Below are 16,297 nucleotides of genomic sequence, written 5' to 3'. Positions count from 1 at the left end.
GTTAAGTTTTTCTAAACAGTATATGCTAGCTATAGTACATCACACCAAAATAATGAAATCAAACTTAAGAAAATAAAAAATGCATGCCTGGCTACTTAGGAAGAGAGACAAGTTAAAAGTTATTTCTAATTGTTAATTGACTCTAGAGAAGAAAAAAAAGTGAAATACAACTGTACAAATACGATATATGATATGAAATGATAGGAAGTAATTAAGAGTGAAAAAAATTATATTTGTTTATGAGAGAGTTTAATGTATAACAATATCAATTACTCAATTCTAACAAGTTTGATTCGTATCAAATGTGCAGTATAATTTCCACCTTTTACCATTTTCGTTTTTTTGAATAACCTTGCACATGAATACAGTTTCATGCTGACAAGTATTGTAGCCTTTGGGAATCAAGGGAACATTGAATCTTTGCTCTTATAATTTCACCTCTTTACTACAAATTTAGATTTGAATAAATATGATATAAGTAAAATTTGCTTAATTCTTTCCATAAGATATATATTTAGTACCTCAAAGGTGTTTTTCTCTCTCTCTTTTTCTTTTATATATATATATATATATATATATATATATATATATATATATAGCATCTATTTTTTTTAGATCATATATAAGGTCATATCAAATATAAAGTAAAATTAGATTAAATATCTAGGATACACAACTTCGAGAAAGAAAATCTCCGATCCACTGTCTCAATTAGACATTGTTAGTATACTTTCTTAGCTTTAAAATGAGCGAGAAAATGAAAATTATATATTTACCATAATGTTATGAGCGGAAAATTTAAATTACATATATACTCTTATTTTTATTTATATATATAAAAAGATAAAGATAAATATTTTCTTGTGTATGTAATATAGAGTATAGAGAAATAAATTAATATAAGTATAGATTGAGAAATTGAACAAATTCTATGAAATCCAAGATTATAATTGGATATTGAAATCCACATATTAATTGTATTTTAAAGCATATTATAATGTTTAGATTTATATCTTTTATTAAGTAAAAAATTCAATCAAATTGTTTCCATTTTTGCTGTTAAGAATGTTATGTGTAACTTTTTTTTAATTTTCAAATCAATTTATTCATATCTTTTATTAAGTGAATATTTCAATCAAATTGTTTCTATTTTTGCTGTTAAGAATGTCATGTGTAATTATTATTTTTTTAATTTTAAATCAATTTATTGCTTATAACATTTTCGTATGTATATAGCTAGCATTCTTTTTAGAAATCAGAAATTGAAACAAATTTAATCACTTAAGTAGCTAATATATCAATCAAAACTCAGAAATTTGGTAACTTAAACAAATTCAATCACTAGCTAATAACCCTATTATATATAGAAGCACGAAGCACGGATTAGGCTTCAACGTCAGCATAATTTACCATTTATTCAAAACCCACAACCATAGAAGGAACTGAGCGAAGACCTACTTTTTGAAATTCTTCACCGATTAACCTTCACTTCTTCTTCAATGCAAATCCCTTAACAAATTTCCAAAGTGCGATTTCTGATCTACGCTACCTTCACTCACGTCTAACTCATCACCAATTATCCCCTCGTGTGTTTGAAACGCACACATTGTTCAATTCCTCCTCTTTCACTTTCGTTCGGGTTCTAATTACGATATATAAGAAGATGCTTTTCTCCATGGATTCCAATAAAAAGAAACTAATATACTAAAAGGGTTGAATTTTCTCCCTTTTTTTTAGCCTCAAGATCGTGATCGAGTTAGAGTGAAAGCCACGCACCACGATCTTATCCTATGCAGCACTCAGCCATTGTTACATTCACTATTTCGTGTGCAACCCTTTTACAAAACAATTCGTTGTTTTGCCACCATTACGTAAGCGTCATGAACTAGAATCGGCACGTGTAGATTTCATGTGTGACCACTCTCGTTCAAGGTTTTGGGTCGTGCACACATCTCCATGGCTATGGCTGAAAGCTTTCAAGTGAACATGTTTTCCTCCGAGACAGGTAAATGGGGTGCTTCTAACGTTACCGTCCCACGTGGAACTGTAATGTCAACTTGGTGCATTTAGGAACATTCTTATCTACGATGAAAAGTTTGTGAGTGGATAAAAGATGAAAAATATTTGTTGGACAACCATGAATTGTTTATAACTTTGAGAGAGAGAAAAAAATGATTGATTTGATTGATGATATAGTATGATAAAAAAAATTGTAAATTAGGTGTTTGAAATTTTTTACTGTAAAAAAAATAATCACTCAATAAAGGATCGATTTCTTGTGTGATCCCTTCATTGGAAGGGATTCCACGTGGTGAGTAATGGACATGCGCATTCCTTATGATTATTTGGTTCTAAGAGGAAATCATGATATATACTATGGGATATGCAATGGGCGACAAGTTCGGAATATAAAGTTCATGAACTTGTGAATTTTGAGGAAGGACAAAAATGGTCAAACAATCGTTACTATATTGATAGAGAAGTTAGTATCAACAATATGAACTAGTTGGCTTTTCTGTCGGTAATTAAATCAAGCAACAGGTTATTTTTTGCACCCGAGGCATGACAACACCAACCTTACGTTTTAAACTTGTAGGTGTTAAGTTTTTACGTACTTAGCTATTACATGGTTGCTATGTAGTAAATCCTCCTCCGATATCTTGTAGTTAGGTTTCCAATTAATTCACTTTTATATGGATACATAGGCATGTGATTATTAAGGGTTTACGTGTTGCCTATAAAAGGCTCTCTATGTAGTGCGCTTGAGTGAAATCAAAGCCTCTTTCCTCTGTTAAGTGCGTGAGTATTGAGAGTAATTTTTCTCTCTCTCATTTTCGCTTCCGCTGTGAAAGTGTTGTACGGTTTTTGTTTTATTAGTTCACTGATAACATTTTCACCCTCATTGCGAACATATGCAATATTTTCACTCAAAGGAAGGTATTTTCTTGAAGGATCGTGAAAATCCAAAGCTGGAGAGTGTGTACACTGCAGTGGGTGAAGATTTTCACTCATGGAGTAATGTTATGTCTCTTGTTCTCACTGAATGCCCAAACCCCAGTTCCTACCTTGAATGCAGCCAAGGTCTGAGAATTTATTTTTTTTGCATATTTTCATTAGAATTATTTGGATATTTGGATTAGTGCGCCTTTGTTACATAGAAATGAAATATGAAGTTTATGCTTATGTCTATGCGCACATCTTATATATATATATAGCTTCTCCTAAGTATCTCTTTGCCATTATTATGGTTTTTTGAACAATTATGCTATATAGTAATTGACACCAAAATAATGAAATAAAACTTGACAGAAGAAAAGATGCATGACTATTTAGGAGGGAGAAGTTAAAAGTTATTTCCAATAGAACTCTAGTAGGTTTGATTCGTAAAAGTCGTGCAATATATTTAATTTGGAACCTAGCTTTTATCATTTTCGTTTTTTGAATAACCTTGCACATGAATACAAGTTCATGTTATGCACAGAAACGTATTTGGGGTCAAGGGAACATCAAATGAAACTAACTTGCTCTTATAATTTTCACTGATTTGAATGTGTTGCTTGTGTTGTTGGAATGTTGGCATTTTGGTGAGTTGCAAGGAGATCGATCTCTGCTACAAAGAGTGCCAAGGAGAGGAAAGCTGCACTGTCTCGGCCATGATGCAAAATTTCTGTTGTTGGGAATTTCATATTGGTAGCAGAGTGATGTTTGCAAGAGTTAATTATCACAATTCTTGTGCTCTTGGCAGTCACATTTTGACCACTGCACAAGGGTTTATAGGACTTGCAATGTTAACAATTTGGCTTTAATGAAATTGGTCTATTATATAGTTCCATAAAAAAAATTGTCTATTATATTCCTCACAACTGCATATAGGGATGAGAGAGCTAAACTTGCTTTCAATCCGCCCGTTGTCATGCCTAACACTAATTAGCTTAATATATGCATGAAAAATCTAATTAAATGTATGGGGGAACTAATTACATGATTTTCACAGATTTTATTTTTGTTTAATTTTTTAAAATATGTTTTATTTCAACAAACTTTGATGATAATTCTTATTTTTAAATACTTTTACTTTCCTCATGATAACGATTACCACAACTATCAATCTTTGTTCTTCTTTTACTCAACCAAGAAAAATAAAGTAAATATTTTTTATTTAAAGAAAACAAAGGAGTTACTGATAAAAAAAATTAAAAAAAAACAAACAAAGAAGTTAACCTATCTTACATATTGAATGCGCCATTAATTATAACTGGTAAATATTCGAGAACAGGGCATGAGAGAAAAGTCCCCTCAGGGGACCAAATTTCATATTAAAAAAAAAAAGGAAACAAGAGCCAAAATCTTTGAATACTTTCGTCTTCCTTTTCCTAATACCCTAAGTCCAACCTTCACTTTCAGAACTCTAATTTCCTAACTTTTCAAAAAGCAAGGAGCAACAAAGTGCAAACCGCACACTCTTTTTTTCAATGATAAAAAAGCATGAACTAATGATTTTCATCACTATGAGTGCCTTCATGGGATTGGAATACATCATTTGAACGCAACGTGTATTCTTTCTATAATCCAATTCATATTCTGGTCATATAAATACTATACACCAAAAAAGTTAGCCTCTTGGCATCATAACTGCCACTTTAACTACTATTCTGCTATGACATTGAGGATTTTGACTAACTATGAGTTATTTAACTTTAAGTAATATTATTTAATTTTATTTTTTATTAAAATAAATGATATGGAATTGTTTATATAATTATAATTGTTTAACCAAATTTATTCCTTAAATAATGTATTTTTCAAGTTTTATAGCTTCCACACAATTAAATTAAATACTCATTTTATTAACCTTAACATTGGATTGAGTAGAATGAACTTTTATGTTAAATATTTAAATTTATGTAGAATTATAAGATTCATAAAATTAAGATAAATAACTTATTTAAACAATTATATATTATATATTATATACTATATATGCTATAAAGAGCATTTTATATGTCCTGATAGATATAAAGAGGGAAGACTTGCCCCATTCATAAAAAGGATAGAAAGAAAGAAAATAAAACGTGACATAAAATGGAGGTCATTATTTGCTAAAAATTTCATTTTGCACCTGGTGGAGGGTTTGGGCTTCTCGGAGTTGAAAACCTTTAATTTGGCCCTTGAGGCAAAAAGAAAAATGGTACTTGCTATTTAAGCCCAAAATTTAATCTTTTAAACCCTTATCTATCCCATGTTTGTCATTAGTCTTTAAAATTTTATTTTCATTTTGTTATTTAAACCCAAAATTTGAACCTCGTCCTTACCCATATTCAGTATATAATATTGTTTTCTATCAATATTATATGTTATATTATGCATTTTTCTTGATGTGACATTGTATTTCAAGATAATTTACTATCAATTTCATCTATTATTATATAGTGTAAATAAAAAATGTGATGGAGAAATGGGTGTACTTAGAAAAATTAGATATAACACCCATAAGGTAGTTACTTGTTTTTTGTTTAGAAAGAAAATGGTAACTTGTTAAGGATGTTTATTATGTGTTTTTTTAAAATAATTTTCCTAAAATTCTTCTTTTATCCGTTTTTACAAAACTAAAAAATCATGATATCCAATTCCTTTATTGGTACCTTCAATAACTTTCTTCGCAAATATTTAAATCAATATTTTTAAAATTAGTTCGGTGATTGAACCATGAATTCAAAGTTCAATAATTCAACCTTAGTTGAACGTGAATCTATTTTATATTTTTAAATATTTTTAATAATAAACTAATATATAATTATTAAAAATTAGGATCTAAAAAATTATAAATTAATATAAATGATTAAATTATATATTTTATAAGGTAAAAATTAATAATTGAGAAAATAATTGATACTTACGTTGAATATTTAAGTATGTGTTTTTATTTATTTTAAAAATATTTTAAATTAGATTAAAAAAAATTGAAAAGGACCAGTTCAACACCAGTCCTCTATGTTGGTTCAACACCAAATTATCACCGGTTCTACCGATTCTCACTTTGACTAATAATATCCGTTTTTTTATATATAGATGAAACAAATTTATGTAATATTAATTGATTGGTGATTTAATTAGTTAGAATAAAGTGATGAAACGGCAACAGCATGCAGGGGACCAGTTTTTGCAGACGAAAATTGAAGAAGCTGGGCACTCGTTTGGTTTCTTCTTGGTCTTCTTGTTCTTCTTTCACCATATCCATATGTTTCTCACTCTCTGATTTGTTCCTATTCCTTTTCTTATATCTCAATTATTGACTGCAAATCTGCATTGCCACTTGACCGTGCCATCATGCACGTGCATACGTCCACTTCTGTCCAATGTCCTTTTCACCTTCACTCATATTCATTAAATATATTGTTGTTATAAAATCTAGTTGCTACTAGGCATAAATTTCAAGTGTAGGTGCTTCAGCAGCCTCAACCTTATGTATATGATTAATGTCAGTAGCTATTCTCTTTGTTTTGTTATCTAGTCACCAGTCATGGGTGTTGTTTCAAAGTTTTATATATAGTCATAGCTAGCCATAATTTATATGTAGAATTTAATACAATATAAATCATTACAGTCGTCTTAATTTATATTTTAACTTTATATATGAGATGTATAATTAACGATTAGAGTTTACAACCCAATAATTTTAGCATTTCATTTATTTGTTACATCATTTCACTTTTAATAGATAATAAATTAATTTATTTGATGAATCTTACTATATACATATAGTTAATATCAAATCATATTAAAGAAATTGTATTATCGAAATTTTTTTTTCTAAAAATGACAATAGTTACACGTACGTATCCTTAATAAGTAATACATACATTTTAAAAAAATATAATATTTTGATATAATTTAGTAATTTTTTTTAAAAGAATACTAGTTTTTAGGAAATTAGATAAATAAGAAAGTTTCGAGAAAGAGTAGCAACTATTATATTTATAATAAATTTATTTAAAGTGACATAAAAGTATAAAAAAATAACAAAAATTATCAAAATAAAATTTATCACGTAATACTTTATGGTACTAATAACACATCAAGTTTTCGAGAAGAAAAACCATCAGGTAATTAAAGATTTTAGATGACTAACTCATCGAAGCACCATTGTCGGCATAGAAAGAACAATTGTACCAATATAATTCGTTTACAGAAGTCTGCAGGACGTGCATGGTAAGTATATATCAGGTTTTCGAGGAAAATGTTCAAAACGGTAGTGGCAGATTTCAGCACATTTAATTTGGTAAATAGTTAGATTTTTAAATACGTTGTTAAACGTTTGTGTCTCTGATTATATAAATGGAGAAAAATTTATTAAGAAAGACAAAACTTAAAGTGATTTTTAGGTTTCGAAAGAATTAGTCGCCATTTATCGGTTAAAGGATATATCTTTAGTAAAAAATAAAAGGGGAAAGACAAAGATTGGATCCAAAATGAACCAGAGTCAACTATGTGGTAAATTTGGTCACAGTGCAGATAATTTTTGGTATAGATTTGATGGTGACTTCAATGGTCCTATTCGATCAAGCCAGCAACAGTGAGTACGAAGTTCAGAATTACCGACCATACAATGGTAGCTACACCTGCCACTATTATTGACCCATTGTGGTACCCTCATTCAGGAAGAACACATCATGTCACTATAACGGTTCAGATTTGTCTATTAAACATGTATGACTTTCCAAGTTTTCTAATCCTTATCTTTCTAGTCATTTTGTCCTTAATAATTTACTCCATGTTCCAGTGATCATAAAAACTTATTGTCAAAATTTGCAGAAGATATCGAATGCTGTGTTCTTTGAGTCCCATCCTAATATATCATTGTGTTGTTAAAACATATATAGAATAAGGAGATCATCCTCCAAGGTACACTTAAGGATGGAATCCGATTTTCTTCGGTTTCGGTCTTAGGATCATGTCTTTACCTCAGCTTATATCCCTCTCAGAAAATACTACTATATCATTTGTCCGAATAAAACTAAACTTAGATTCTTTAAATGAGTTTTAGATTTAAGTCCTCTTATGTAAAAAAAATATAAGACAAATAATTTTTTTAATAGTTATCAATAAAATTAATATTTCATTAAGTAAAAAAGAATTCTAGCTCAAAATATGATTTTTTTTTCTTTATTAAAGTTTGAGATTTGATTTTCGATATTGAGTTATAAGATACCATTTTATCTTAATATAGTTTGACTTGATGAAAGAAGATTAAATAAATATTAAATAAGAAATTTCAAAAAAATATCTTTGGTTAGATAAAAAAAAATCTCAAAAAAGTCAATACTTCATAAAAACTTAGATTAAGACATCTACGATTAGGTTATCCTTCAACTAAAGTTGTATAAAATGTACTTCAGTCTTATACGATGTGTAATTAAATCATATTTGTCTGTGTCTCATGCTATATGAGAAAATTCCACCAGTTGCAAGCCATTTCAAAACTTTGATACAATGTACACTTCTCCACATAGAACTCAAGTACACTGACATTTTGGGTCTAACCCCTATAAAATCATCAAATACATCAAGTTACTGAATTTCGTTCCTTGATGCTTACTCTAAAATTCCCTTGGAATTACTTACTCCAAGCTCTTTTCTTCACTTTAAATCATTTGTTGAGTATCAACATTGGGAACAAATATTAGAGTATTAAAATTTAACTCGAGAATATCTCAATTTCATCCCTTATCTCACTACAAATTAATGCTATTGTCCACAAACACACATGTCTTCATACTCATGAACAAAGTAATGCTGCTGAATGAAAACATAGACATGTCACATAAAAGTTGGTCTTACACACTTTTAGTTGAGGCTTCTCTTCCTTTGCATTACGATAATAAAAGGGACAAGAGGTTCTAGCTTTGCATAACACAACTTGTAACCATTGTTGTCCTTCCATAACCATCGCATCCTCAACGAAGTTGGGCCCCACAACCATAGACCCATCGCTACCATAGGTAACAAAAGGCCAAGCTCAACCACCAGAACCATCCAGCTCCTTGCACCACCATACCACACAAGTCAACATTTTTCTGATGTACTAGTAATTTGTTCTTTTTATATCATTTTTCTGATCTAATTTGAATTCTACTCTATGAAAACCCAGTAATAGATGGGTGAAGGCTCACTTGATCTGATGACATGATATACCAATGTTAATTATATATAGTTAAATTATAAAATCATATATATATATATATATATATATATATATATATATATATATATATATATATAATTAAGATATATTTTTAGAATATAATATTAATATAAATAAAATATCTTGTTATATAAAATATTGTTTACTAAGTTTTAAGAAATTTTAATATTAATACATATACAATTGTTTTAAAAAAACTATACTTTTAAAACAATATAGGATATTAGATGAAGCTGAGACAACTTGAAGTATAATTCAAATCTATCCTTAAAATGCATCTAGCTTAGTTTCTAAAATTCAATTTATCAAAATTAACTATGGATTGAATTGAGTTAGGGATGGATATTTTCTTGTTCGGAAAAGGTTTGGAAAAAAACCTCTAAATAAACAATTGGATTTTAAACACTGTGTTGCAATATATAATTCCTTCCCCAACAATGGGAAGAGAATCTATATTGTCCACCATAAGTGGCAATACAAAGTAATTAGCAGATTACTATTTACGGAAATAGAAATGATACTCGATCATACTTGGAGGAATTCCATTTAGCACAGTAATGATTAGAGGGGAATTCTATTATTTGGAGAGCTGACGAAGGTGGAAGGAGGTGTCACAAGCCGTGAAAATCTTCTGCAATTTTGGGACAGAGAAATTGAGAAGAAAAACAATAAGAGAAGGGAAAGTGAGGGGGAAAAAGAGATTAAAATAGTTTTAAAAGAAGATTCTTTTTAAGTAGAGAAAGAAAAATAGAGAGAGAGAAAATTGAAATTTTACTAAAATAACAAAATTATTTATTTATATCATCATATTAAAAAAATAGTTTATATAATTACTATATTTTTAATTTCTTTCTGATTATAAAATAAAAGTAATAATTATCTTTTATCCAAATAATAAAAGAGAAAATATTTACCAGATAATTTAAAATATACATATTTGATATTTGATTGGATAATAATATTGTAAAATCTACTAAAACATAATGGAAATATTAATAGAAACCAGACAAATAAAGGTTGTTTATTGGCTGTTTAGTGTATGCGCTAGTAGTAATCGAATTGCCGCGTAGCCGTTAGAGTTAGTTGATTAGCATATAGTTAGGTTAGGTTAGCAAGCTGTACTTGTAATTGCTACTTAATTGTGTATAGCCTTGGCTTTATAAATAAGGTATATATATAGATCAGCGTGATCCTATTCCTTCAATTAATATAGTTAGTTACTTCTATAATTAAAATTCACATTCCATTACTTGAGATTCATGATTTTTAACTTTATCAATTTCGGTTACTTGGATTGTTCGATTCACTAAATTAATTGTAGTAAATGTTTGATATGTGAATTTATACTTTTTCTAGAATATTATACGGCCTAACAAAGGCTTAATAGCTTGTTCTTCATTATTATAGTGACTGAGAGTAAAGATAAAAGGATATTAAAACTCTAAATTTAGTCTCTTAAAAGGTACACATCACTCTACCTCATGTGATCATTCTGACGTATACTGATTTTAACATTGAAGTCCTTGCAATTACACTTTCCTTGATGTGGAACAGTACTAGAGACATCATTGAAGATCATGTTCATTCTCCTAAAATTATAAGGGACATAATTGTTCTACCTTTTGGTTAGCCTGAACTGGATGAAACTAACATTTTCTGTCACATTTTCACATCAAATAATGAAATAACATGAAAGTTATTCTTTTGTAGCTTTGAATGAATATGTGTCTAGTGATTTAAGATGTACAATCAAACACACTACTGGAAGAAAAATTAAAATTCATGTCAGAACAATTTATATGACATTTAAAAAAATTGTCACTGAAAAAAATTCGACCATAGAATTATTAATAAAAAATAATACTTTCATTAAATATGATCCCCAATTCATTGTAAAGGGTTTTAAAACTAACATAACTTTTTGAAAGTTAACTATATTATTTTGAGATAAAATTTGTGGCTAATTCTCTAGACACTTTGTTTTTCTTCCTATGGCAAATAACGACCCTCCATGTTCGTTTTCATGCTATAGTCATTCATCAATTAAGCGTCTGTAATTCTACGTACAACAAAAAAAAAGACACTACGGTCAAAGTAATAAGGCCAACTTTATTGTGGTACAGAAAAAGAATTCCCTCAAAGAGGGATTTGGAATTAAAATTTAAGCATGGCAACACCATGCAGCCACTTTGGTGGACTTCACATCGCATCTTTTTGTGTAAACATCATGGTACGTACTCTGCCACTCATCATTTGTTTACTCCCTAAATTTTTACCTTTAGGACATCAATTATTCTAATCAAGTTATTCTTGTTGTTGATTCCTGGTTTCAATTTTCTTTTTAGTATAAGAACAAAATTAAAGAAATTAAAGGAGAATGAATAAGGAAATTGCATGCCATCATAGTGTGACTCATTACTCGAAGGAAAAAGGAGGGGTTATTGATCTATGGGTGAGCGTGATTTGTTTTGTTACATTTCTTGTACCTAACTCTTTTGTTTCAATGAAAGTATTGATCTCTTTAGGCGTTAATCTATAAAAATCATTAACTTAGAAATTGATTCCCACATTTATAAGGCTACTAATAAGCTAGGTGTGTGCGTGCCAACGCGTGTGAACTTAAATGTGAATTTCGTCTCGCAAAGCTAATAATAGAATATAAGTTATGTTTTGCCTTTAGAAGATAGAAGAAAAAAAATTATGTAAATTGATTTTTTTTGCAATATCAATAATTTGGTATAAAATACAGTTTTGTTTGTATAACATTAAATTATAATTACTATATTACCTAAATTATTTATGTTACATTTTTTTGGAAATTAAATAATATAATCAAATGAATATTATTTTCATATGTTTTAACAATAAGCATTACGTTAATTTTCATATATTTGAATTAAATATCCTTACCTAAAAAAAATAATTGAATTGAATTATATATGTAGTTTTTCTGTTCCTAATTACAAGACACTTATAACTAATCCATATTTATTAAGAAAGTTACTTAATTAAATTCATATGTGGTTGTAATATTTTATAAAATTATTCTTAAAATTATTGCAAATAACTATATTATTTAATTACTTTCTACTTAAATAATTAAATTATGGAGATAAAATAATAGTAGTGAAATTTTAATTTTTAAAACTAAACTTTCCATGTAATAAAAAAAAATACTAAACTCTCATAATAGAGAGAGAGAGAGAGAGAAAGACATAATTGCAGAATTTATTTTAAGTTTAGAATCAAATACACCAATACTCCCTAAACTTTGGTAAAATTATACAAATCTCTCCTATTTTTCTATCCTCCAAGGTGTAGGATTCAAAGAGTTTCGAAAATTAGATTATTTTAATAATCAATTATATGAATAATCAATTACAATTAAAATTAGTTTTTATTTGAATATGTTTGATTGAAAAATGTTATATCAGTATTTTTTATATATTATATCCATTCATTAATCATTTAAAAGTATTATTATATCCTCCTTTGAGTAAGGTTGTCATAAATGTTAAAAAAAAAAATATTTTTTTCATCTCAAAATAAGTGTTACATTTAAAGAAAAAATTGTTTTAAATAAGTGTTATGTTAACTTTTTAACGTGATATTAATTATTTTTTCTTTAATACTCTTAATAAGTTTTATTTTAATTTTTTAATATAATGTCAATATAATAAGTATAATTTCAGTTTTTTTAGTTATAATTTTTTTTATGTAAAATAACTTAGAATTCTAATACGGAATGAGCAAGAGCATTATATGTAAGAGTGTCAGCATAATTTAATCTTAAATTAATGATTTACGACTTATGGTTTAAATAACGGCGTTAGAATAAAAAAAAAAAAGTACAGAACAATAAATATATTTTTAAATAAGCATAAGGAAACACGTACGCAATAAATATGCATTAAAAATGGTTTCTTTTCAAATTTCATATTTGACATTTTTTATTTTTTACATAACACACCAACCTACATTGTCAGTGTACAACAAAAATGACGGGTGTAACGTAACTCACATGGTGGGGTTTCAATCCACTGCATCTATTTTCTCATCACCTAATTTGGTACTACCCCATCTAGTTTTGTCAGCCTCGATTGTAATCGATTATTGGGCCTGTTTTATTTTGATTTCAAGTTACACTTTTTTCGCTTAAGATTTTGTTTCAGAAAATACAATTATAAGGTTATTTAACCCACATTAGACCATCTTTGTGTGCCTTTCACCTATAATTAGGGATGTTGCCTGATGAATTGGATTGAATTTAATTAAATTTATTATTAAATCTGATCAAAATTTTACATGTTAAATTTGATTAAATTTGTGGTGCAATTTTTTTAATAGATCCAACTTAATCCAACATGATTATCTACATGTTGGGTTTGGTTAATTGAGTTTGAATATTTAAGAAAAAAATATTTTAAAACAATAATTTATTTTTATCTAAAATTTTATAAGTATATAATGATTAAATATCCTAAAAATATTAAATTAGGATGATATTTGATTAATAGAATTAATAATTTTAATGTTAATACAATATTTTTTATTTTAGATAAAAATAAAATATTATATTAACATGAGAAATATAAATAAATCAAGATATAAATAAAAATAACTTAAAAAAGAAAAAATAATGAGTGATTTAATTTAATAATTTAATAAATTATGTGAGGTAAAAATTAATGTGTTTTGTATTTGTGAATTGATTTGTATATAATAATAAATTTAATTATATAGTATGAGTTTAGTCAAATTAAAATAAAATCCGTTATTCAACCCCTTTATAATCAAATCATAATTAAATTAAATAAGATTCAAGCAGAATACTTAAAAAATTTAATTCAATATAATTGAATTAAATTAGATCTCTAATATACTCATATCCTTGAACACTTATGCCTAGTGTAAACCACTTTTGATTATTGTATTAACATGTTTTGTTAATTTGAACTAAAATTAATTTTTAAATTCTAGTTTGAGTAGATGCAATAAATTATAACGTGTGTTTGAGTTGTTGTTGTGGTTGTTGTTGTTTTTACTAAAATTTACTATAGATTTACTTTTAATATTTAAATTTATAAATTAAAATTTGTAAATATACTTGCTTCAACGCACACATCTTGCTGGAGAATATGAGCCCAACCCCCACATTTTTAGCGATATCAATATTGGGAAATAGTGATCGAGGTAAAACATTGAGGAGTTATTATTACTATTATTAGACATGAACAAATTGAACAAATAAATTTGATATTATATCTATTCCAAAATCTTATGATATTAGACATGTAAGTCCTTCTTATTATAAATATTATTGCTTAGCTTATTTCAACTCAATGGGATTTCTTTTATTCATACTAACCACTTTAATACATTTTACTTTATTTTTGAGAGAAACGAGTTAATTCTTCACATCAAACTCTTATTACATTCTAAAGCAACAACTCATGAAGTATAAGGTGAGTCTCATAAACAAGCAAAATGTCTTTTCTACGTTGTTGAAGAGTGAACCCAATACAAACAGCCATCATAATATTAGGGATAAATTTGCTCTCATCAGTACCTTATAATAATATATAATATTTGTTAATTAAGAGTTAGAAATAAGACAAAAGAAAAGAGATTAAGGACATCAACAAAAGAACATGATTCCCAAAAAGTATCCATGGGCAGCAACGAACCTAAGCCAAGGAGAGGATTTAAAACCTCAGCTCTTCAGCATCCCAATATCCATCTTGACCAAAATAAATAACATCCAACAGCAACCGTTTAACTCACTAGACAAAATCTCTAGAACCTCCTCAATAAATGGATTGTTTAACATTATTTATAATATCTTAATTTAAACACATAAATTGTTTATCTATTTTTACAAAATATATTTTGGTCCCTCAAATTTTTTTAAGTTTAATTTTAGTCTCTCTAAAAAAAATTACCTATCTTTTATCTTTTAATTTTAAAATGCACCACTTTTTTTATTGTGAAAGTAGTTTAGATAATATTTTATAGAGGAATGAAAAGTGGTTTAGATAATGCTTGAGAGATTAAAAGTGATGCATTTTAAAAATTATACAGACGAAAAAAAAATAATTTCCTTTAGAGGAATTAATACCAAACTTAAAAAATTTTACACGAACCAAAAACATGTTATCTTTGAGCTCTTAAATGATTTTTTTATAAACTATTTATTCCAACATTTTAAATTTATTTGAATGTCTAAATTTATTTATAGTTTTAATTATTTATTTAAATTCATTATTTATAGTTATTTATAATTTAAAAATTGTATCGTACATTTTTAAATTCTATCTAAATTTAAAAGTATGCGTATAGTACACGAACTATTTGTTAATTATATCATTTGTATATTTAAATTTTAGTGGACATTTGAGAACAACTTGTTTAATTATTTAATATTTGTTGTTTTCAAAATAAAATTAATCAGCGAAAAATTATTTTCTAAAGAAATTATTTGTACTAAACATATAATTACATTAGTCAGTTATTGCCGGATTAAGTTAAAATAAGCTATTTTAGCTAGAGCACTAATTTAGTGTTTGAGTACTTGGAAATCCTAATAATTATATCTAACTCTCTTTCAAAAATAATAATAATTATATTAAATCAGTTTTCAATCATTGGGGTGTTTTTTTATCTATAAGTATCTTTGAAATTATACAATAACGATAAAGCTGGATTAGATAATTATGGATGATAAATTTGTTTCTTCTAAATATAGTAGTATATATGTTTAAGATTAAAATTTAATCTTATTGATTAACCTAAAATAATTTCATATTAATTAATTTGTGTGTTTAGCAACAATAATGAAGTATTTTTTATTTTAATGAGAGACAATTTTGTTAAACATAAAAAATATTTATAATAATATGTTAAAACTAAACTATTTTAGTACAGCACAAAATTTGAGTTAAAAATCTAATTAAATAAAGAGTTTAATAATATAAAATAATTTTATATTATATTTAATTATAAATCATAATCAATATGAGAATAAAATAGTTGCATAGTACTTTTAAAATGACTAATTTTATGGTGCATCCCAATATATCTAATTAACTACTACTA

Source organism: Glycine max, chromosome 18, assembly GCF_000004515.6.
Source record: "Glycine max cultivar Williams 82 chromosome 18, Glycine_max_v4.0, whole genome shotgun sequence".
NCBI classification, from domain to species: domain Eukaryota; kingdom Viridiplantae; phylum Streptophyta; class Magnoliopsida; order Fabales; family Fabaceae; genus Glycine; species Glycine max.
This window is presented reverse-complemented; position numbering follows the sequence as displayed.